Raw genomic sequence first — 22633 nt, 5'->3', positions numbered from 1 at the left:
AACAAATTATAGTGATTATCCTCCATCCCATAGTCCCGTGCCTATATACCCATCATACATATCCTCCATCCCATAGTCCCGTGCCTATATACCCATCATACATATCCTCCATCCCATAGTCCAATGCCCATATACCCATCATACATATCTCCATCCCAGAGTCCCGTGCACATATACCCATCATCCATAACCTCCATCCCATAGTCCCGTGCCTATATACCCATCATACATAACCTCCATCCCATAGTCCTGTGCCTATATACCTATCATACATATACTCCATCCCATAGTCCCGTGCCCATATAACCATCATACATATCCTCCATCCCATAGTCCCGTGCCTATATACCTATTATACATATCCTCCATCCCATAGTCCCATGCCCATGTACCCATCATACATATCCTCCATTCCATAGTCCCGTGCACATATACCCATCATCCATAACCTCCATCCCATAGTCCTTTGCCCATTTACCCATCATACACATCCTCCATCCCATAGTCCCGTGCCCATATACCCATCATACACATCCTCCATCCCATAGTCCCATGCCCATATACCCATCATACATATCCTCCATCCCATAGTCCCATGCCCATATACCCATCATACACATCCTCCGTCCCATAGTCCCGTGCCCATATACCCATCATACATAGCGTCCATCTCATAGTCCCGTGCCCATATACCCATCATACATATCCTCCATCCCATAGTCCCGTGCCCATATACCCATCACACATCCTCTATCCCTTAGTCCCATGTCCATATACCCATCATACACATCCTCCATCCCATAGTCCCATGCCCATATACCCATCATACATATCCTCCATCCCATAGTCCCATGCCCATATACCCATCATACACATCCTCCATCCCATAGTCCCGTGCCCATATGCCCATCATACATAGCATCCATCTCATAGTCCCGTGCCCATATACCCATCACACATCCTCTATCCCTTAGTCCCATGCCCATATACCCATCATACATATCTGAGCCTGTCTCACCCTTTAACCTTGGTGCTGGTTTGGAGGTGTGGAAGCCAGATCTGATATGTCCGTACAGGACCTGATCGGCCTTCACCTACGCTTTTCCTTCCTGGCACCAAGGGAGTGATTCTGAAAATGCTCCAGGTACAGCTTGCATGTCATAGTAAAGTAATGGTGTCTTTCTTTTTATGCTTTTTTTATACATCTAGGAGGCCGTAATGGCACAATGTTAATAAAATACGTAGCGTAGGACTGCCCCATTATGAGATTGCCGTGAAGTGGCGGGGTAGCTCAAAAAATTGATCAATTATTTGCTAAATGTCTCATATTTGAACTACAGTTAGAATTCAGTAGGTGCATGTGCACCATTTGTATTGCGTTCGGAACATAAGCAGTGCTGGCTTCTCCCCTTTTTTTTCTTTCATCATACATATCCTCCATCCCATAGTCCCGTGCCCATATACCCATCACACATTCCCTTGCCCATATACCCATCACACAAACTCCATCCCATAGTTCCGTGGCCATATACCCATTATGACATCATCTTCACCATGGCAACTTATTATGACATCATCGTCACCATTGCAACCTATTATGACATCATCGTCGCCATGGCAACCATTATTACATCATCTTCACCATATCAAAGCAAAAAAGTGGAAAATAAAACATAACCTTTAATACTCTAAAGTCATAAAAGACAAATCATCACCCAAGTGAACATGTAAAAACGGGGCCAAGTCACTGCCATATAAAATGGACTCTCTGAGAAAGTGACAAGCCCTGAACAGGATTAAAAGATCCCAACAATATATGTGGGATCAAACTGAAATAGAGTATATATAATGGCTATACAAAAAATATTTTTATTAGTCAGCCACTAACCCTATATATACAGACGCATATGATCATAGTCAACAGTAATGGACATTTGTGAGAAATAATTACTGTAACTATTAGAAAAAAAGGAACGGTCTCACCAATTCCATGAGGCAGGCAAACGGAGCACCGAGTATTCCCCAGTCAGACGAATAGCCGGTTATTGATGGGATGACAGTCCCTGTATCAATCCCTACGGGGCTACAATAGTCTATCCCCGAAACTCCCCGAAACTGTTATTTTTAGTTACCTGATTCTGAATACAGATAAATTAGCTTGTTGTCCACATGTGCTTTCCTATTCCTATATTTGTGTCCTCAGCACTAACCTACCTCTAAACTATATTTTATTGATTTATGCGTTATTGTCTATTTGATTAACCCATTACTTGCCAAATTAGCAATTTTAATATATATTTTTTTTAATGACAGATTTTTAATGATTTGGGTCCTAATGAATCAGAAACATAATTTGCAATATTTTTTTCAAGTACGGAATTTTCAGTAAAGGGCGTCCGAATATTCAATTAAAAATGACAATGACATGATTTCCTATTTTGAAAATATTCATTTTACAAACACAACACAAAAAATTGGACCTAATTATAAAAATTACTAGATGGCAGCCCAATTCTAAAGAATCGGGAGTCTAGAATCCATATATACTTTATTTATTCAAATGTAAGAATAATATAATTAATAAATAATAGTAAGAAAGAACAAAAAATGGCTGCACTCACCAGCTCTTGACAATTCTTGTTATTTAAGGTACAGTTACACAGGATCCATGAACATGCTTATGAGGGGAGTGATGAAAGACATCAGACAACAACTTTGCGTGTTGTGGCAAATGCCACAACAACGGTTCTTTGCTTAAGAACAATAATGTAAATAATAAATAATATGTATCAATAACTATGTATATTGGTATGTTCTTTCTTGGCACAAATTGCAGGAAGTAGTATTCTAGGCAATTATATATTAGATGGGTATTTCCTGAAGGAAATACATGGTGCTTGAACAGCGCTACCAGCTTTACAGCAGCACTTTTCACACACGGGACTGGGGGGCGCGCTTACTTTTGCACCCGGGGCCGGGGGCGCGCTTACTTTTGCACCCGGGGGCGCACTTACTTTTGCACCCGGAGGCGCACTTATTTTGCACCCGGGGGCGCACTTACTTTTGCACCCGGGGGCGCACTTACTTTTGCACCCGGGGGCGCACTTACTTTTGCACCCGGGGGCGCACTTACTTTTGGGGCCGCACTTACTTTTGGTGGGCGGGGCTCCTCGGCCTCCGATTTGGTTGGTGGGGCCCCTCGTCCTCCGATTTGGTGGGTGGGGACCCTCGGCCTCTGATTTGGTGGGCGGGGACCGGCCTCCGATTTGGTGGGCGGGGACCCTCGGCCTCTGATTTGGTGGGCGGGGACCCTCGGCCTCCGCTTTGGTGGGCGGGGCCCCTCGGCCTCCGATTTGGTGGGCGGGGTCCCTCTGCCTCCGATTTGGTGGGCGGGGACCCTCGGCCTCCGCTTTTGTTGGCGGGGCCCCACGGCCTCCGATTTGGTGGGCGGGGTCCCTCTGCCTCCGCTTTGGTAGGCGGGGCCGCTCGGCCTTCGATTTGGTGGGCGGGGACCCTCGGCCTCCGATTTGGTGGGCGGGGCCCCTCGGCCTCCGATGTGGTGGGCGGGGCCCCTGGCCTCCGATTTGGAGGGCGGGGACCCCCGGCCTCCGATTTGGTGGGCGGGGACCCTCGGCCTCCGATTTGGTGGGCGGGGACCTCGGCCTCCGATTTGGTGGGCGGGGACCCTCGGCCTCCGATTTGGTAGGCGGGGCCCCTCGGCCTCCGATTTGGTGGGCGGGGACCCTCGGCCTCCAATTTGGTGGGCGGGGACCCTCGGCCTCCGATTTGGTGGGCGGGGACCCTCGGCCTCCGATTTGGTGGGCGGGGACCCTCGGCCTCCGCTTTGGTAGGCGGGGCCGCTCGGCCTTCGATTTGGTGGGCGGGGACCCTCGGCCTCCGATTTGGTGGGCGGGGCCCCTCGGCCTCCGATGTGGTGGGCGGGGATCCTCGGCCTCCAATTTGGTGGGCGGGGACCCTCGGCCTCCGATTTGGTGGGCGGGGACCCTCGGCCTCCGATTTGGTGGGCGGGGACCCTCGGCCTCCGCTTTGGTAGGCGGGGCCACTCGGCCTTCGATATGGTGGGCGGGGACCCTCGGCCTCCGATTTGGTGGGCGGGGCCCCTCGGCCTCCGATGTGGTGGGCGGGGACCCTCGGCCTCCGATTTGGTGGGCGGGGACCCCCGGCCTCCAATTTGGTGGGCGGGGACCCTCGGCCTCCGATTTGGTGGGTGGGGACCTCGGCCTCCGATTTGGTGGGCGGGGACCCTCGGCCTCCGATTTGGTAGGCGGGGCCCCTCGGCCTCCGATTTGGTGGGCGGGGACCCTCGGCCTCCAATTTGGTGGGCGGGGACCCTCGGCCTCCGATTTGGTGGGCGGGGACCCTCGGCCTCCGATTTGGTGGGCGGGGACCCTCGGCCTCCGATTTGGTGGTCGGGGCCCCTCGGCCTCCGATGTGGTGGTCGGGGCCCCTCGGCCTCCGCTTTGGTGGGCGGGGCCGGGCCCCTCGGCCTCCGCTTTGGTGGGCGGGGCCACTCGGCCTTCGATTTGGTGGGCGGGGCTCCTCGGCCTCCGATTTGGTTGGCGGGGACTCTCGGCCTCCGATTTAGTGGGCGGGGCCCCTCGGCCTCCGATTTGGTGGGCGGGGCCCCTCGGCCTCCGATTTGGTTGGCGGGGCCCCTCGGCCTCCGATTTGGTGGGCGGGGACCCTCGGCCTCCGATTTGGTGGGCGGGGCCCCTCGGCCTCCGATTTGGTTGGTGGGGCCCCTCGGCCTCCGATTTGGTGGGCGGGGACCCTCGGCCTCCGATTTGGTGGGCGGGGATCCTCGGCCTCCGATTTGGTGGGCGGGGACCCTCGGCCTCCGATTTGGTGGGCGGGGACCCTCGGCCTCCGATTTGGTGGCGGGGACCCTCGGCCTCCGATTTGGTAGGCGGGGCCCCTCGGCCTCCGATTTGGTGGGCGGGGACCCTCGGCCTCCAATTTGGTGGGCGGGGACCCTCGGCCTCCGATTTGGTGGGCGGGGACCCTCGACCTCCGATTTGGTGGGCGGGGACCCTCGGCCTCCGATGTGGTGGTCGGGGCCCCTCGGCCTCCGCTTTGGTGGGCGGGGCCGGGCCCCTCAGCCTCCGCTTTGGTGGGCGGGGCCGCTCGGCCGTCGATTTGGTGGGCAGGGCTCCTCGGCCTCCGATTTGGTTGGCGAAGCCCCTCGGCCTCCGATTTGGTTGGCGGGGCCCCTCGGCCTCCGATTTGGTGGGCGGGGACTCTCGGCCTCCGATTTGGTGGGCGGGGACCCCCGGCCTCCGATTTGGTGGGCGGGGACCCTCGGCCTCCGATTTGGTGGGCAGGGACCCTCGGCCTCCGATTTGGTGGTCGGGGACCCTCGGCCTCCGCTTTGGTGGGCGGGGACCCTCGGCCTCCGATTTGGTGGGCGGGGTCCCTCTGCCTCCGATTTGTTGTGCGGGGACCCTCGGCCTCCGCTTTCGTTGGCGGGACCCCTCGACCTTCGATTTGGTGGGCGGGGCTCCTCGGCCTCCGATTTGGTTGGTGGGGCCCCTCGGCCTCCAATTTGGTGGGCGGGGACCCTCGGCCTCCGATTTGGTGGGCGGGGACCCTCGGCCTCCGATTTGGTGGGCGGGGACCCTCGGCCTCCGCTTTTGTGGGTGGGGCCTGTCGGCCTCCGATTTGGTGGGCGGGGCACCTCGGCCTCCGATTTGGATGGTGTGGACCCTCGGCCTCCGATTTGGTGGGCGGGGACCCTCGGCCTCCGATTTGGTGGGCGGGGACCCTCGGCCTCCGATTTGGTGGGCGGGGACCCTCGGCCTCCGATTTGGTGGGCGGGGACCCTCGGCCTCCGATGTGGTGGGCGGGGCCCCTCGGCCTCCGATTTGGAGGGCGGGGACCCCCGGCCTCCGATTTGGTGGGCGGGGACCCCCGGCCTCCGATTTGGTGGGCGGGGACCCTCGGCCTCCGATTTGGTGGGCAGGGACCCTCGGCCTCCGATTTGGAGGGCGGGGACCCTCGGCCTCCGATTTGGTAGGCGGGGCCCCTCAGCCTCCGATTTGGTGGGCGGGGACCCTCGGCCTCCGATTTGGTGGGCGGGGACCCTCAGCCTCCGATTTGGTGGGCGGGGACCCTCGGCCTCCGATGTGGTGGTCGGGGCCCCTCGGCCTCCGCTTTGGTGGGCAGGGCCGGGCCCCTCGGCCTCCGCTTTGGTGGGCGGGGCCGCTCGGCCTTCGATTTGGTGGGCGGGGCTCCTCGGCCTCCGATTTGGTTGGTGGGGCCCCTCGGCCTCCAATTTGGTGGGCGGGGACCCTCGGCCTCCGATTTGGTGGGCGGGGACCCTCGGCCTCCGATTTGGTGGGCGGGGACCCTCGGCCTCCGCTTTTGTGGGTGGGGCCCGTCGGCCTCCGATTTGGTGGGCGGGGCCCCTCGGCCTCCGATTTGGATGGTGTGGACCCTCGGCCTCCGATTTGGTGGGCGGGGACCCTCGGCCTCCGATTTGGTGGGCGGGGACCCTCGGCCTCCGATTTGGTGGGCGGGGACCCTCGGCCTCCGATGTGGTGGGCGGAGCCCCTCGGCCTCCGATTTGGAGGGCGGGGACCCCCGGCCTCCGATTTGGTGGGCGGGGACCCCCGGCCTCCGATTTGGTGGGCGGGGACCCTCGGCCTCCGATTTGGTGGGCGGGGACCCTCGGCCTCCGATTTGGTGGGCGGGGACCCTCGGCCTCCGATTTGGTAGGCGGGGCCCCTCGGCCTCCGATTTGGTGGGCGGGGACCCTCGGCCTCCAATTTGGTGGGCGGGGACCCTCGGCCTCCGATTTGGTGGGCGGGGACCCTCGGCCTCCGATTTGGTGGTCGGGGCTCCTCGGCCTCCGCTTTGGTAGGCAGGGCCGGGCCCCTCGGCCTCCGCTTTGGTGGGCGGGGCCGCTCGGCCTTCGATTTGGTGGGCGGGGCTCCTCGGCCTCCGATTTGGTTGACGGGGCCCCTCGGCCTCCGATTTGGTTGGCGGGGCCCCTCGGCCTCCGATTTGCTGTGTGCTCTGCCTGGGGCCACTGTGCTCTGCCTGGGGCCCCATATGCTGCCTGGGGCCCCTGTGCTCTGCCTGGGGCCCCATATGCTGCCTGGGGCCCCTGTGCTCTGCCTGGGGCCCCATGTTCTGCCTGGGGCCCCTGTGCTCTGCCTGGGGCCACTGTGCTCTGCCTGGGGCCCCATGTTCTGCCTGGGGCCCCTGTGCTCTGCCTGGGGCCACTGTGCTCTGCCTGGGGCCCCATATGCTGCCTGGGGCCACTGTGCTCTGCCTGGGGCCCCATATGCTGCCTGGGGCCCCTGTGCTCTGCCTGGGGCCCCATATGCTGCCTGGGGCCCCTGTGCTCTGCCTGGGGCCCCATGTTCTGCCTGGGGCCCCTGTGCTCTGCCTGGGGCCACTGTGCTCTGCCTGGGGCCCCATGTTCTGCCTGGGGCCCCTGTGCTCTGCCTGGGGCCACTGTGCTCTGCCTGGGGCCCCATATGCTGCCTGGGGCCCCTGTGCTCTGCCTGGGGCCCCATATGCTGCCTGGGGCCCCTGTGCTCTGCCTGGGGCCCCATGTTCTGCCTGGGGCCACTGTGCTCTGCCTGGGGCCCCATGTTCTGCCTGGGGCCACTGTGCTCTGCCTGGGGCCCCATAAGCTGCCTGGGGCCCCTGTGCTCTGCCTGGGACCACTGTGCTCTGCCTGGGGCCCCATATGCTGCCTGGGGCCCCTGTGCTCTGCCTGGGGCCCCATATGCTGCCTGGGGCCACTGTGCTCTGCCTGGGGCCCCATATGCTGCCTGGGTCCCCTGTGCTCTGCCTGGGGCCCCATATGCTGCCTGGGGCCCCTGTGCTCTGCCTGGGGCCCCCGTGCTCTGCCTGGGGCCCCATGTTCTGCCTGGGGCCCCTGTGCTCTGCCTGGGGCCCCATATGCTGCCTGGGGCCCCTGTGCTCTGCCTGGGGCCACTGTGCTCTGCCTGGGGCCACTGTGCTCTGCCTGGGGCCCCATATGCTGCCTGGGGCCCCTGTGCTCTGCCTGGGTGTAGGACACTGGTGACGTCACTTATCTCCGGACATTACCTCCGGACATTAGCTCCGGATATTATCTCCGGACATTAGCTCCGGACAAAGCCACGGAAGTTGGCACAAATTGCAGGAAGTAGTATTCTAGGCAATTATATATTAGATAAAATCTTAGTTGCTAGAAGCTAAAGATTAGGCGTCCCAAAAAAAGGACATTGGTAGATAAGGGGTTAAATAAAATGTTATATATTTTTCATATTTAGACTAAGTTCTCATTATCATCAGTACATTAATAAAGCCCCAAAACCACCAACAGTACATAGATACAGCCCAAGAACCATCATTATTACATGAATACAGCACCAGTACCACAATTAATACATGGATACAGCCCCAGAACTACGAACAGTACATGAATATACCAAAACAAATGTTATTAGTACATTAATATATCACTATAACCACAATCCGAGCATGAAATCAGCACCAGATCCACCATCGGTACAGGAATACAGCACCATGTTTAGTACAGCAATCAATTGCGATATCAGGTTAGCCCCTATGGTGTACAGTGGTTTATGTCTATCTCGTCCAGACACCAGGATGACTTTTCACATCCACAGCTCATCTTTGCAGACTTCCTTCTTCTCTAGCCTTTGTAGCACATCCCAATATGGTGCCCTTAACAAAAGTAATGTGATTATAATGTGCCCAGAATAAAAATATCTGGCCATGCTGTGTCTTTGAATAAATAATTTCTACTCACTTTGCTCCCTGCATAAAATATGACCTCCACACTGTCCCGGTTATTGTACTTCACACTGTACTCTCTGATAAAATGTTACTTGTACACTGTCTTTATAAACTATAACTGTAGCACTGTCCCCTTTTGCATTACAACTGCCACACAATCTCCGCTTCTGAACTATAACAGTCTCTCTCCTTATAAACTATAACTGCCACAACGTCCTCCATTACAAACTAGGGTTTATACGCGTTCTCCCCTCCACACTGTTCCTGCCTCAAGGGTATACCTATTGATGCCCCTAATTAAAGGAAATCTGTTATCAGGCTTTTGCTACATAATCTGAAAGCAGCATGATGTAGGGGCAGAGACCCTGATTCCAGTGGTATGTCACTGGGCTGTGTTTTTGTGTCTGCTAAATCAGTGTTTTATCAGAAGCAGGTTATGACTACAGGACTAGTGTTATGATCCTAGTGGCAAGGATCGCAGGTCGGACTAGCTAAGTAACTGAACAGACTACTAGCTCTGGGGAAGTGGTAACTAGATTGACCGCAACCTGATCCTATCCGCAAACAACTATAGGCAGCCGTGGAACGTTACCTAAAAATCCTAGACGTCTCTTCACGGCCTGAGAAACTGACTATTCCTGGAGGGAAAGAAAGTCCTCTCTTGCCTCAGTGGAATGACCCCAAAGATATAGAATAGCCCCCCACAAATATTAACGGTGAGTTAAGGGGAAAGCACAAACGCAGAGATGAAATCAGATTTAGCAAATGAGGCCCGCTAATACTAGATAGCAGAAAATAGGAAGGGAACTGTGCGGTCAATAAAAAACCCTATTCAAAATATCCACGCAGAGATTGCGCGAGCCCCCGCACCAACTAACGGTGCGGGGAAAGCAACTCCGTACCCCAGAGCTTACCAGCAAAAAGAAATCACATGTTAGCAAGCTGGACTAGACTCATCATACACAGAAATCATATTGCAGGCAGATGAGCAAAAAATATTCAAACAGAACTTAGCTTATCCTGAAGAGGCAGAAAACGAGATAATCAGGAGTAATCAGAATAGCACTGAATACATTGACAGCCGGCAACAAGTGGAAGTGAAGCAGAGCTAAATAGGAGCCTCCCTGGTAAATAACGAGGCAGCTGATCCAGCAGACCCTCAGGATAATAAACCAAACCACCAGGGGGAGCCAAAAAACCAAAGTCACACAATACCATCTGTGACCACAAGAGGGAGCCTGAAAACGGAGTTCACAACAGACTAGGTGTCTCGTGCCTCCTGGTCCAACCACGCCCCCAGCACTGATTAGCGGCTTCCTGTCCATACACTGTACAAAGAAAGCTGCCAATTAGTGATGTGGGTGGAGTTATAAACAGCTCAGCATTCTGAGCTCTGCTAGATGTGCAGCAGAGAAAACTGTGATTCTAACACAACTGCTGCATCTAATAAACTAAGTGACATATCGCAGGAATCAGGGCCTCTGTCCATACACCATGCCGCTGTCAGATTAGAGTGATTCCCTTTAATTGTTCAATGTGATGTGTTCAATATACTTTAAACTGGTTTAAATAAAAGTGAAATAAAGTTATTGTTTTTGGTAGGTTTTTCTCTTTAAAAATTTTTTTTTTTTGCATTTGTTAAGGCCTCGTTAACACAGTCTGTATTCGGTCAGTATTTTACATCAGTATTTGTAAGCCCAAATCATGAGAGGAACATGTGGCGCCCCAGGGTCCTGGTTGTCACAGTAGCATTGCTTTCCTCACGGGGGAGGTGATGTTATGTTTGGAGGCAAGAAAGGATAACTGTAAACAGGTAAACACAAGCATGCAACACACTCACACTCTAGGCCAACAGGGGGAGCTTTGGATCCTATTTACTAGGTGACTCCCCATATATATGGTAGTCTGTAGGGAAAGTCAGTGAGTAGTTGCCAGGAAACAGACTAGAGCAGTCTGAGGCAGAAGAGGGTTTACAGAGCTGTGTAGCCTGTCATGGTTCCCAATGGCAGGGACTCAGGCAAAAACGGACTAGCTCTAGGAATGATGGAATCTCAGATGACCGCGACGCTGAACCTAACACGCAACTAATAGTAGCCAGGGGGTGTGCCTACGATTATCCCTAGACACCTCGCACCAGCCGGAGATCTAGTTACCCCCTAGTAGAGGAATACACAGACCTGGCTTGCCTCCAGGGAAACCCCAAAAGTGATAGTAGCCCCCCACATATAATAACGGTTAGGTAAGAGGAAAACACGTACGCAGTATGAATATAGATTCAGCAAAGAGAGGCCCTCTGACTAGATAGCAGAAAATACAAAAGAGGACTTCGCGGTCACCTCAAAACCCTAAACAGCCATCCTGAAATTACTTTAACTCCGTTATCAACTCATGACACCGGAGTAGTAATTTCAGATCACTAGAGCTTCCAGCAGCAAGAGAAATATAAATGCATGCTGGACAAACAAACACAAAAAATGCCAAAGATCCAACTTAGCTGAATTGCAGACTTGGAGCAGGTAGCAAGCAACAGAGGTGCTCTGGTAACATTGATTGCCGGCACTAGAATGACTGAGAAGCCAGACTAAATAGGAAACTCCCAGTTTCCTGATGGGAACAGGTGCAAGACAAAAGTCAGTCAGTACCACCAGTAACCACCAGAGGGAGCCCAAAAACAGAATTCACAACAGTAGCCACATTGCTGCAGTTCCTGGAAAGAGACATACCTAATGCCCAATATCTTGCAGTGAGCGTGAAGGAGAGTAAAGCACAGCAGATGAATACCAGGGGGAGACCAGCCATGAGCAGGCTGCCTGCTTCTGAGGCGCAGAGACTGGTAGCCGGAACACCGAGGTTGTAAGGCCCTCCACGACTTACATCAGAGACCAGCAGGACAGCTGAACTCCAAGTTACCTGTCCGCCCTAAAACCCAGGAGACACGGTGACTCCTTTAGAGCCCGGGGCATGCTAGAGTCCCTATAAACAGAATCAAGTCACCAGTCATACGGGTTATGTCCTATCCTATACGGGCGACAGAGAAAGAGACTGCAACCTTGTGTCCTCGTTCTTCACTGCGCCTCTCACCATCCACCATCTACATACTGGGAAGCCCTGGGGACACACTTCACCTGTGGGAAGGTATACCATCTAGCTGTCATAACATCACCCCAGCGGACCCCTTACAGCAGCGTCGGTCACCCTGACCGAATACCACAGGTGGCGTCATGAACATAAACTTTATTCCCTTTAAAGCCCAGGGCCACGGACCGGGTCGCCACCGTGACATCCCCCTGTGAACACAGGACCTGGTACCGAGTACCCCGCGGCCCTGGCGGCGACTCAAACAATCAGAGGAAAAGTATAATAGAAACATGCCTCCACTTCTGTATTTATCACCCACTCCTGGTTTTGGCTTATAGATACTGAGGTAAACTACTGAACGTGTGAATGTGCCCTAAAACTAATAAGGGCCTGTATGTAAAATGCAATATTGTCGTGGACAAACTTTTTAAAGGAAACCTTTTAGCTGATTCTTGCTACCTGAACCATGAATTAGACCAGTGGCGTAACTAGAGTCCAGTGGGCCCCGCATCAAAATTTGGACCTGGGCCCCCACCTGCATGTTAATCAGATCATATGTAAGGACCTTTGCAGAGTTCTAAATCTTCCAAAGACATATGTGTTGTGTTGCCTCCCCCATCCTGTAATGGAGTCCCTCACACTGTGGATAGGGTGCATTACTTTTGTGTAAGTATACTACTGGCCACTTTTTGTGTACTTTATCATTTATTTTCACTGAGGTTGATCCCTCTATCTGTTCAAATCGCATTGCTTTTGCACTTGCACCTTATCATTGCACTTATCTATATCTATATGTAGTATTGATTGTTTTATTTGCATTGTCCTATTTTTTCACCAGTATACACCAGTATACACTCACCGGCCACTTTATTAGGTACACCATGCTAGTAACGGGTTGGACCCCTTTTGCCTTCAGAACTGCCTCAATTCTTCATGGCATAGATTCAACAAGGTGCTGGAAGCATTCCTCAGAGATTTTGGTCCATATTGACATGATGGCATCACACAGTTGCCGCAGATTTGTCGGCTGCACATCCCAAAGATGCTCCATACAAGGCAGGATAGATCCATGCTTTCATGTTGTTTACGCCAAATTCTGACCCTACCATCCGAATGTCGCAGCAGAAATCGAGACTCATCAGACCAAGCAACGTTTTTCCAATCTTCTACTGTCCAATTTCGATGAGCTTGTACAAATTGTAGCCTCAGTTTCCTGTTCTTAGCTGAAAGGAGTGGTACCCGGTGTGGTCTTCTGCTGCTGTAGCCCATCTGCCTCAAAGTTCGACGCACTGTGCGTTCAGAGATGCTCTTAGGCCTACCTTGGTTGTAACGGGTGGCGATTTGAGTCACTGTTGCCTTTCTATCAGCTCGAACCAGTCTGCCCATTCTCCTCTGACCTCTGGCATCAACAAGGCATTTCCGCCCACAGAACTGCCGCTCACTGGATTTTTTTTCTTTTTCGGGCCATTCTCTGTAAACCCTAGAGATGGTTGTGCGTGAAAATCCCAGTAGATCAGCAGTTTCTGAAATACTCAGACCAGCCCTTCTGGCACCAACAACCATGCCACGTTCAAAGGCACTCAAATCACCTTTCTTCCCCATACTGATGCTCGGTTTGAACTGCAGGAGATTGTCTTGACCATGTCTACATGCCTAAATGCACTGAGTTGCCGCCATGTGATTGGCTGATTAGAAATTAAGTGTTAACAAGAAGTTGGACAGGTGTACCTAATAAAGTGGCCAGTGAGTGTATATGTGCATTTTATTTGCACATTTTTGATTTTTGGTGTGGTATTACGTGATATATATATATATATCTTTTGTTCACTCATTTATAACAATTGCTATTTGGGCTTTTTATGTACACTTCACATGTGGATGTGCGTCCTTGAGCACTTTGTCCCATTGCTATCTCTGATTTTAACTTTATGTAAGCAATAAAAATATTTATTGGACTTTTTAGTCGGTTTTCCTCTTTTTTTATCTTGTTTTCTATCAATAAGCCAGTACTTATCCATTTACACACATTTTTCCCCAGACCCAGTATTCTCATTTTGTGTACCAACCTCTTGTGTGGCACGGTATTAATCGCTTTGGAAAAATCAAGATATACCACTTCCAATGACTCACCTTGGTTCAGCCTATAGCTTACCTCTTCATAAAAACTGATTAGATTGGTTTGACAGGAGCGATTCCTCATTAACTCATGCAGATATGGAGTTAAACAGTTATTCTCATTGAGATAATCCAGAATAACATCCCTCAGAAACCCTTCAAATATTTTACCAACAGTAGAGGTTAGACTTACTGGCCTATAATTTCCAGGTTCACTTTTAGAGCCCTTTTTGAATATTGGCACCACATTTGCTATGCGCCAGTCCTGTAGAACAGACCCCGTCGCTATAGAGCCCCTAAATATAAGAAATAATGGCTTGTCTTTTATATTACTTAGTTCTCTTAGTACTCATTCGTGGGTGTATGCCATCCGGACCCAGAGATTTATCTATTTTAATCTGTCCATTTCCTTGTGTTCCTCCTTGAGATGGTTCTACTCCTTCATTGGAGTCCAGCTGTGTTTAATTAAACTGATAGGACTTGATTTGGAAAGGCGCACACCTGTCTATATAAGACCTCACAGCTCACAGTGCATGTCAGATCTGGCCAAGGTTACAACAGAATTTCTGCAGTACTCAAGGTTCCTAGGAGAACAGTGGATTTTGGTGGATGGGCTCACAACGTTTGGCCAAATATTGTGCTAAGAATCTCATGTGTTTTTTCATAAATTTCCCTAGCCATTATGCTATTCACATTTCATATATTGCACATTTCCTTGTCTTAGCACAGTAAATTTTGAGTGCAGCCATTGATCTATTTCCTAGGAGAACAGTGGCCTCCATAGAACTTAAATAGAAGAAGTTTGGGACCACCAGAAGTCTTCCTAGACCTGGCCGTCCAGCCAAACTGAGCAATCGCGGGAGAAGAGCCTTGGTGAGAGAGGTAAAGAAGAACCCCAAGATCACTGTGGCTGAGCTCCAGAGATACAGTAGAGAGATGGGAGAAAGTTCCACAAAGTCAACTATCACTGCAGCCCTCCACCAGTCGGCCCTTTATGGCAGAGTGGCCCGATGGAAGCCTCTCCTCATTGCAAGACACCCGGTCCAGCCCCTGTGCCTTCGCGGGGTCCCCATCGGGACTCCCGCTCTGTCCCGGCTCCACGCTGTCCGGATACAGCCTCTGCTCCTCCTTCCTCATCTGCTTCCTGGCACGCAGCCAGCAGGTTCCCAGGAAGAGTGCTTAGGTCGTGAGCGCGCTCACTCCTGGTCTCTTAAAGAGACAGCGCACATTTTCCAAAAAGCACTTCTGACCAATGGCGTGTTAGTGATCACTATTTCTAGCCCCTCCACCATAGGGAGGGTGCCGGAACAACAGGTATCCACTGTTGCTTACTTCTGGGTCCTGCTAGCACATGCTTCTGTTTCTGAAGCTCTCTGCGAGTACTCCGCTTATACTGTCTGTCTCCACAGATCATCAGCTACCTGCTACCCGGCTATCCTGGACAACGTCTGTTCTATTAACGCAATCCCATCTCGTCCCGTCAGTCAGGCATCCTCCTCTCCGGACAACGCCAGACTCGCCGGTACCAGCTCTTACCGTACACCCGGTATCACCTGGTTAGCTCCACGTCTTCGGCTAACCCTGCTTGTCCGCGTGTCCCACTGGGACAGCTGCCACGAATCCGAGGTCTAACTGGAGGTAGCACCCGTGTCCCCCAGGCAATCCATTCTGACCCTGTTCGAGGGGACATACTACGGGTGTCTGGGGCTCACGTAGTCACGCCCCCTTGGAGCCCCCCGAACCGTGGTCCCGAGGTTTTACATTAAACTTCAATAAAAACGAATGTGAATTTCACCATCTGTGCCTCCCTTTCCATTCGTTACAAAGACATATGAAAACCCACATGGAATTTACTAAAAAAATACATGAAGGACTGCCAGGCTATGAGAAATAAGATTCTCTGGTCTGATGAAACGAAGATAGACCTTTTTGGGGATAATTCTAAGTGGTATGTGTGGAGAAAACCAGGCACTGCTTATCACCTGACCAATACAATCCCTACAGTGAAACATGATGGTGGCAGCATCATGCTATGGGGGTGTTTTTCAGCTGCATATACATGACGACTGGTTGCCATTGAAGGAAACATGAATGTGGCCAAGTACAGAGATATCCTGGATGAAAACCTCTTCCAGAGTGCTCTGGACCTCAGACTTGACCGAAGGTTCATCTTCCAAGAAGACACAGACCCTAAGCACACAGCTAAAATAACAAAGGAGTGGCTTCAGAACAACTCTGTGACCATTCTTGACCGGCCCAGTCAGAGCCCTGACCTAAACCCAATTGAGCATTTCAGGAGAGACCTGAAAATGGCGTCCACCAACGTTCACCATCCAACCTGACTGAACTGAAGAGGATCTGCAAGGAAGAATGGCAGAGGATCCCCAAATCCAGGGGGGAAAAACTTGTTGTATCATTCACAAGAAGACTCATGGCTTTACTAGCTCAAAAGGTGCTTCTACTCAATACTGAGCAAAGGGTCTGAAGACTTATGGCCATGTGATATTTTGGTTTTTCTCTTTTAATAAATCTGCAAAAATTTATACATTTCTGTTTTGTTTTTTTCAGTCAAGATGGGGTGCAGAGTGTACATTAATGAGAAAAAAAATGAACTTTTTTGAATTTACCACATGGCTGCAATGAAAGAAAGAGTCAAAAATTTAAAGGGGGCTGAATATTTTCTGTAACCATTGTACATGCAATTTTGCATGGGATAATAACATTTTATATATATATATATATATATATATATATATATATATATATATATATATATATATATATATATATATATATATATATATATATATATATATATATATATATATATATATATAAAATGCCCCCAAACAGTCTGAGTATGAAAAATTCATTATGCCCTAAAAAATAGGTTCAAGATGTGCAGAGTTCATGTGAACATTTTTATGTGCAGCATTTTCTGTATGGTCAGATGTCGTCATCTCCCAGTTTCTGAGCCCAGCTGCACATTTGTGCTATAAATAATAATTCATTACATATCTGTCAGATTGCTGACATGTCAGCTGCATGTGGCTGTGGCCAATCCGAGCTAAACGCACCTAAATAAATAGTAAAAAATGTAACACCGCTCAGCGCTCGCACCCTGCACATAGCAGACACAGTGTGCGGCCCCGCCAGCTGTCCCTGTGACCGAAATGGTGCGTGCATCCAGATGGAGGTCAGACGTGCTGTGTTCTATGTCAGGAGTGACCTACAACCTCACTATAAGCATAATGTGTCTAACGACGGCGCCTAGAGATGGTAAAGCGCTAAACTTTATGTGAGAGAAAAACAATTTATGCTATAAAGTGCCACCCCGGCTTCAGAAGTAGGAAAATAACTGATATAGGCTCCATCTCAATTTCTGACTGCATACATTATTAAACAGGCATCTTAGATCTGATGAGGCTGGTGTGCTTACTTTGAAACATTAAAACCTGTATAACTGTTTATAAAAGTTTAAACTCAATATTTGCCCACCTAGCCTTATTGACGGCTTCTCATTATCCCTCCTCCTTGTTGCTGAATTTCCAGCCTCTTTGTCTGACTGTCAACCCCTCAGTGTCCTTCCTCAATACTGCCACTGCATCCTTGCCCACATACCCTGACTGATGGCTTGTCAGTCTCTCTTTTCCCTTCTGTAGCTAAATTGTAACCTTTGTAGCCTGACTGACAATCTATCTGTATCCCTCCTCCCTGCTGTTGCTGAACCTCCATCCTCCTAGCTTGATTGACAGTTTTTTAGTGTCCCTCCTCCCTGCTGTTGCTGAACCTCCATCCTCCTAGCTTGATTGACAGTTTTTTAGTGTCCCTCCTCCCTGCTGTTGCTGTACCTCCATCCTCCTAGCTTGATTGTCAGTTTCTCAGTGTCCCCCCTTCCTGCTGCTGCTTAATCTTTGCCCTTTTACTGATTGACAGTTCCTCTGTGTCCCTCCTCCCTGCTGCTGCAGAATCTCCATACTCTAGTAATGGGTCTTTTGTGAACGATCTGGTATAAAGAGCCGGCGCCCTTTCCCTGCTGTGAATGATGGGAGCCAGCATGCCAGTGAGAGCCACTAAATTCTCTGAATGGCTCTCACTGGGCGTAAAATCCTGGTGTTTGGTAGACGTAACTCCGCCCACCCTCACAAAACTCCACCCACTCATCAATTTATTTGGATACTAGCAAGTGGGAGGAGTTTCTGCCATAGGTAGGCGGGGTTTCAGATGTGTGAACATATATTTAATAGGGATCCATTTAGGAGCCATGAGAGCCGGATCACCAAAAAGAGTCGGACTGCCCATCATTACCATCCTCCTAGCTTGTCAATTTCTCAGAGTTCCACCTCTCTTTCAGTGTTGCTCCTGCTGCTGAATCTCCATCCTCCTAGCTTGACTGTCAGTTCATCAGTGTTCCCCCTCCCATTCAGTGTCCCTTCTTCATGATGCTGCTTCATATTTGCCCTTTTGCTCTGATTGACAGGTCTTCAGTGTCCCTCCTCCCTGCTGCTGCTGAATCTCCACCCACCTAGGTTGATTGTCAGTTTCTCAGTGCTCCCCCTCCCTGTTACTTCTTAATCTCAATCCTCTTAGTCTGATTGACAGCACCTCAGTGTATCTTTTCCCTGCTGGTAAATCTCTGCTTTCCACCCCTGATTGAAATCTCCTCAGTGTCCCTCCTCCCTGTTGCTGCTTAGATCTCACACTGTTCAGTACAAGCTGCAGCTGTCAGTCAGGCTGGTTGGTTGGCGATTAAACACTGCAACACGTGAGCTCTCTCTCTATAGCTAGACTCATGAACTGCTCATTTTAATATCAGGGGTATACAGCCATTCTGGTATAGATTTCTCAGTGAGTACACCAGCTTTCTCAGGTCTAAGATCTACTGTGTAATGCATAAAGCTTATATATTGTAAAACCAAGGAACAGATTCACTTTAAGTTTGTAAATACCATACTTGAAGTCTTTGATATTGTAACACCTCCTCAGCTTCAAACTTTTATAAGGTCCCTGAGCTTAGATCCCTACATGAACTTGAGAGTAGATAATTTTCAGTGTTTTGTTCGTTTGCCAAATATTTATTTTTCCGCTGACCTATGAGTCAGTCTAACTGTTAGCTACTTAACCCAATCCTTTTTGTCTTTTATGAAATATAATGTTAGATTTTTTTTTAATGCACCATTAACCCCTTCACCCCCAAGGGTGGTTTGCACGTTATGGACCGGGCCAATTTTTACAATTCTGACCATTATTTCACATACATTTATGAGGTTATAACTCTGGAACGCTTGAACGGATCCCAGTGATTCTGACAATGTTTTCTCGTGACATATTGTACTTCATGATAGTGGTAACATTTCTTTGATATTACCTGCGTTTATTTGTGAAAAAAACGGAAATTTGGCGAAAATTTTGAAAATTTCGCAATTTTCCAACTTTGAATTTTTATGCAATTAAATCACAGAGATATGTCACACAAAATACTTAATAAGTAACATTTCCCACATGTCTACTTTACATCAGCACAATTTTGGAACCAAAATTTTTTTTTGTTAGGGAGTTATAAGGGTTAAAAGTTGACCAGCAATTTCTCATTTTTACAACACCATTTTTTTTTAGGGACCACATCTCATTTGAAGTCATTTTGAGGGGTCTATATGATAGAAAATACCCAAGTGTGACACCATTCTAAAAACTGCACCCCTCAAGGTGATCAAAACCACATTCAAGAAGATTATTAACCCTTCAGGTGTTTCACAGGAATTTTTGGAATGTTTAAATAAAAATGAACATTTAACTTTTTTTCACAAAAAATTTACTTCAGCTCCAATTTGTTTTATTTTACCAAGGGTAACAGGAGAAAATGGACCCCAAACGTTGTTGTACAATTTGTCCTGAGTACGCCGATACCCCATATGTGGGGGTAAACCACTGTTTGGGCGCATGGCAGAGCTCGGAAGGGAAGGAGCGCCGTTTGACTTTTCAATGCACAATTGACAGGAATTGAGATGGGACGCCATGTTGCGTTTGGAGAGCCACTGACGTGCCTAAACATTGAACCCCCCCACAAGTGACACCATTTTGGAAAGTAGACCCCCTAAGGAACTTATCTAGATGTGTGGTGAGCACTTTGACCCACCAAGGGCTTCACAGAAGTTTATAATGCAGAGCCGTAAAAATAAAACAACATTTTTTTCCCACAAAAATTATTTTTTAGCCCTCAGTTTTGTATTTTTCCGAGGGTAACAGGGGAAATTGGACCCCCAAAGTTGTTGTCCAATTTATCCTGAGTGCGCTGATACCCCATATGTGGGGGGGAACCACCGTTTGGGCGCATGGGAGGGCTCGGAAGGGAAGGAGCGCTATTTGGAATGCAGACTTAGATGGAATGGTCTGCAGGCGTCACATTGCGTTTGCAGAGCCCCTAATGTACCTAAACAGTAGAAACCCCCCACAATTGACACCATTTTGGAAAGTAGACCCCCTAAGGAACTCATCTAGATGTGTTGTGAGAGCTTTGAACCCCCAAGTGTTTCACTACAGTTTATAACGCAGAGCCGTGCAAATAAAAAAAAATAATTTCCACAAAAATTATTTTTTAGCCCCCAGTTTTGTATTTTTCCAAGGGTAACAAAGGAAAGAAATTAGACCCTAAATATTGTTGCCCAATTTGTCCTGAGTACGCTGATACCTGATATGTGGGGGGAGAACCACCGTTTGAGCGCATGGCAGAGTTCGGAAGGGAAGGAGCATCATTTGGAATGCAGACTTAGATGGCTTGGTCTGCAGGCGTAACATTGCGTTTGCAGAGCCCCTAATGTACCTAAACAGTAGAAACCCCCCACAAATGACCCCATATTGGAAACTAGCCCCCCAAGGAACTTATCTAGATGTGTTGTGAGAACTTTGAGCCCCCAAGTGTTTCACTACAGTTTAAAACGCAGAGCCGTGAAAATAAAAAATCTTTTTTTTCCCACAAAAATTATTTTTTAGCCCTCAGTTTTGTATTTTCCCAAGGGCAGCAGGAGAAATTGGACCCCAAAAGACGATGTCCAATTTGTCCTGAGTACGCTGATACCCCATATGTTGGGGTAAACTCCTGTGTGGGCACACGGGAGAGCTCGGAAGGGAAGGAGCACTGTTTTACTTTTTCAACGCAGAATTGGCTGGAATTGAGATCAGACGCCATGTCGCGTTTGGATAGCCCCTGATGTGCCTGAACAGTGGAAACCCCCCAATTATAACTGAAACCCTAATCCAAACACACCCCTAACCCTAATCCCAACGGTAACCCTAACCACACCTCTAACCCAGACACACCCCTAACCCTAATCCCAACCCTATTCCCAACCGTAAATGTAATCCAAACCCTAACCCTAACTTTAGCCCCAACCCTAACTATAGCCTTAACCCTAGCCTCAACCCTAACCCTAACCCTAGCCCTAACCCTAGCCCTAATCCTAACCCTAGCCCCAACCCTAACCCTAACCCTAGCCCTAACCCTAGCCCTAACCCTAGCCCTAACCCTAACCCTAGCCCTAGCCCTAACCCTAGCCCTAACCCTAATCCTAACCCTAGCCCTAGCCCTAACCCTAACCCTAGCCCTAATGGGAAAATGGAAATTAATACGTTTTTTTAATTTTTTTATTTTTCCCTAACTAAGGGGGTGATGAAGGGGGGTTTGATTTACTTTTATAGCGGGTTATTTAGCGGATTTTTATGATTGGCAGCCGTCACACACTGAAAGACGCTTTTTATTGCAAAAAATATTTTTTGCGTTACCACATTTTGAGAGCTATAATTTTTCCATATTTGAGACCACAGAGTCATGTGAGGTCTTGTTTTTTGCGGGATGAGTTGCCGTTTTTATTGGTAACATTTTCGGCACGTGACATTTTTTGATCACTTTTTATTCCGATTTTTGTGAGGCAGAATGACCAAAAACCAGCTATTCATGAATTTCTTTTGGGGGAGGCGTTTATACCGTTCCGCGTTTGGTAAAATTGATAAAGCAGTTTTATTCTTCGGGTCAGTACGATTACAGCGATATCTCATTTATATCATTTTTTTATGTTTTGGCGCTTTTATACGATAAAAACTATTTTATAGAAAAAATAATTATTTTGGCATCGCTTTATTCTGAGGACTATAACTTTTTTATTTTTTTGCTGATGATGCTGTATGGCAGCTCTTCTTTTGTGGGACAAAATGACGCTTTCAGCGGTACCATGGTTATTTATATCTGTCTTTCTGATCGCGTTTAATTCCACTTTTTATTCGGCAGTATGATAATAAAGCATTGTTTTTTGCCTCTTTTTTTTTTTTTCTTACGATGTTAACTAAAGGGGTTAACTAGTGGGACAGTTTTATAGGTTGGGTCATTACGGACGCGGTGATACTAAATATGTGTACTTTTATTGTTTGTTTTTTTTATTTAGATAAAGAAATGTATTTATGGGGATAATATATATTTTTTTTCTTTATTTAGGTTTTTTTTTTATTTATTTTTTTTACACATGTGGAAATTTTTTTTAAAACTTTTTTACTTTGTCCCAGGGGGGGACATCACAGATCGGTGATCTGACAGTTTGCACAGCACTCTGTCAGATCACTGATCTATCTTACAGTGCTGCAGGCTTACCAAGCGTCTGCTCTGAGCAGGCAC

The sequence above is a fragment of the Ranitomeya variabilis genome, chromosome 3, assembly GCF_051348905.1.
Source record: "Ranitomeya variabilis isolate aRanVar5 chromosome 3, aRanVar5.hap1, whole genome shotgun sequence".
In the NCBI taxonomy this organism is placed as follows: domain Eukaryota; kingdom Metazoa; phylum Chordata; class Amphibia; order Anura; family Dendrobatidae; genus Ranitomeya; species Ranitomeya variabilis.
This window is presented reverse-complemented; position numbering follows the sequence as displayed.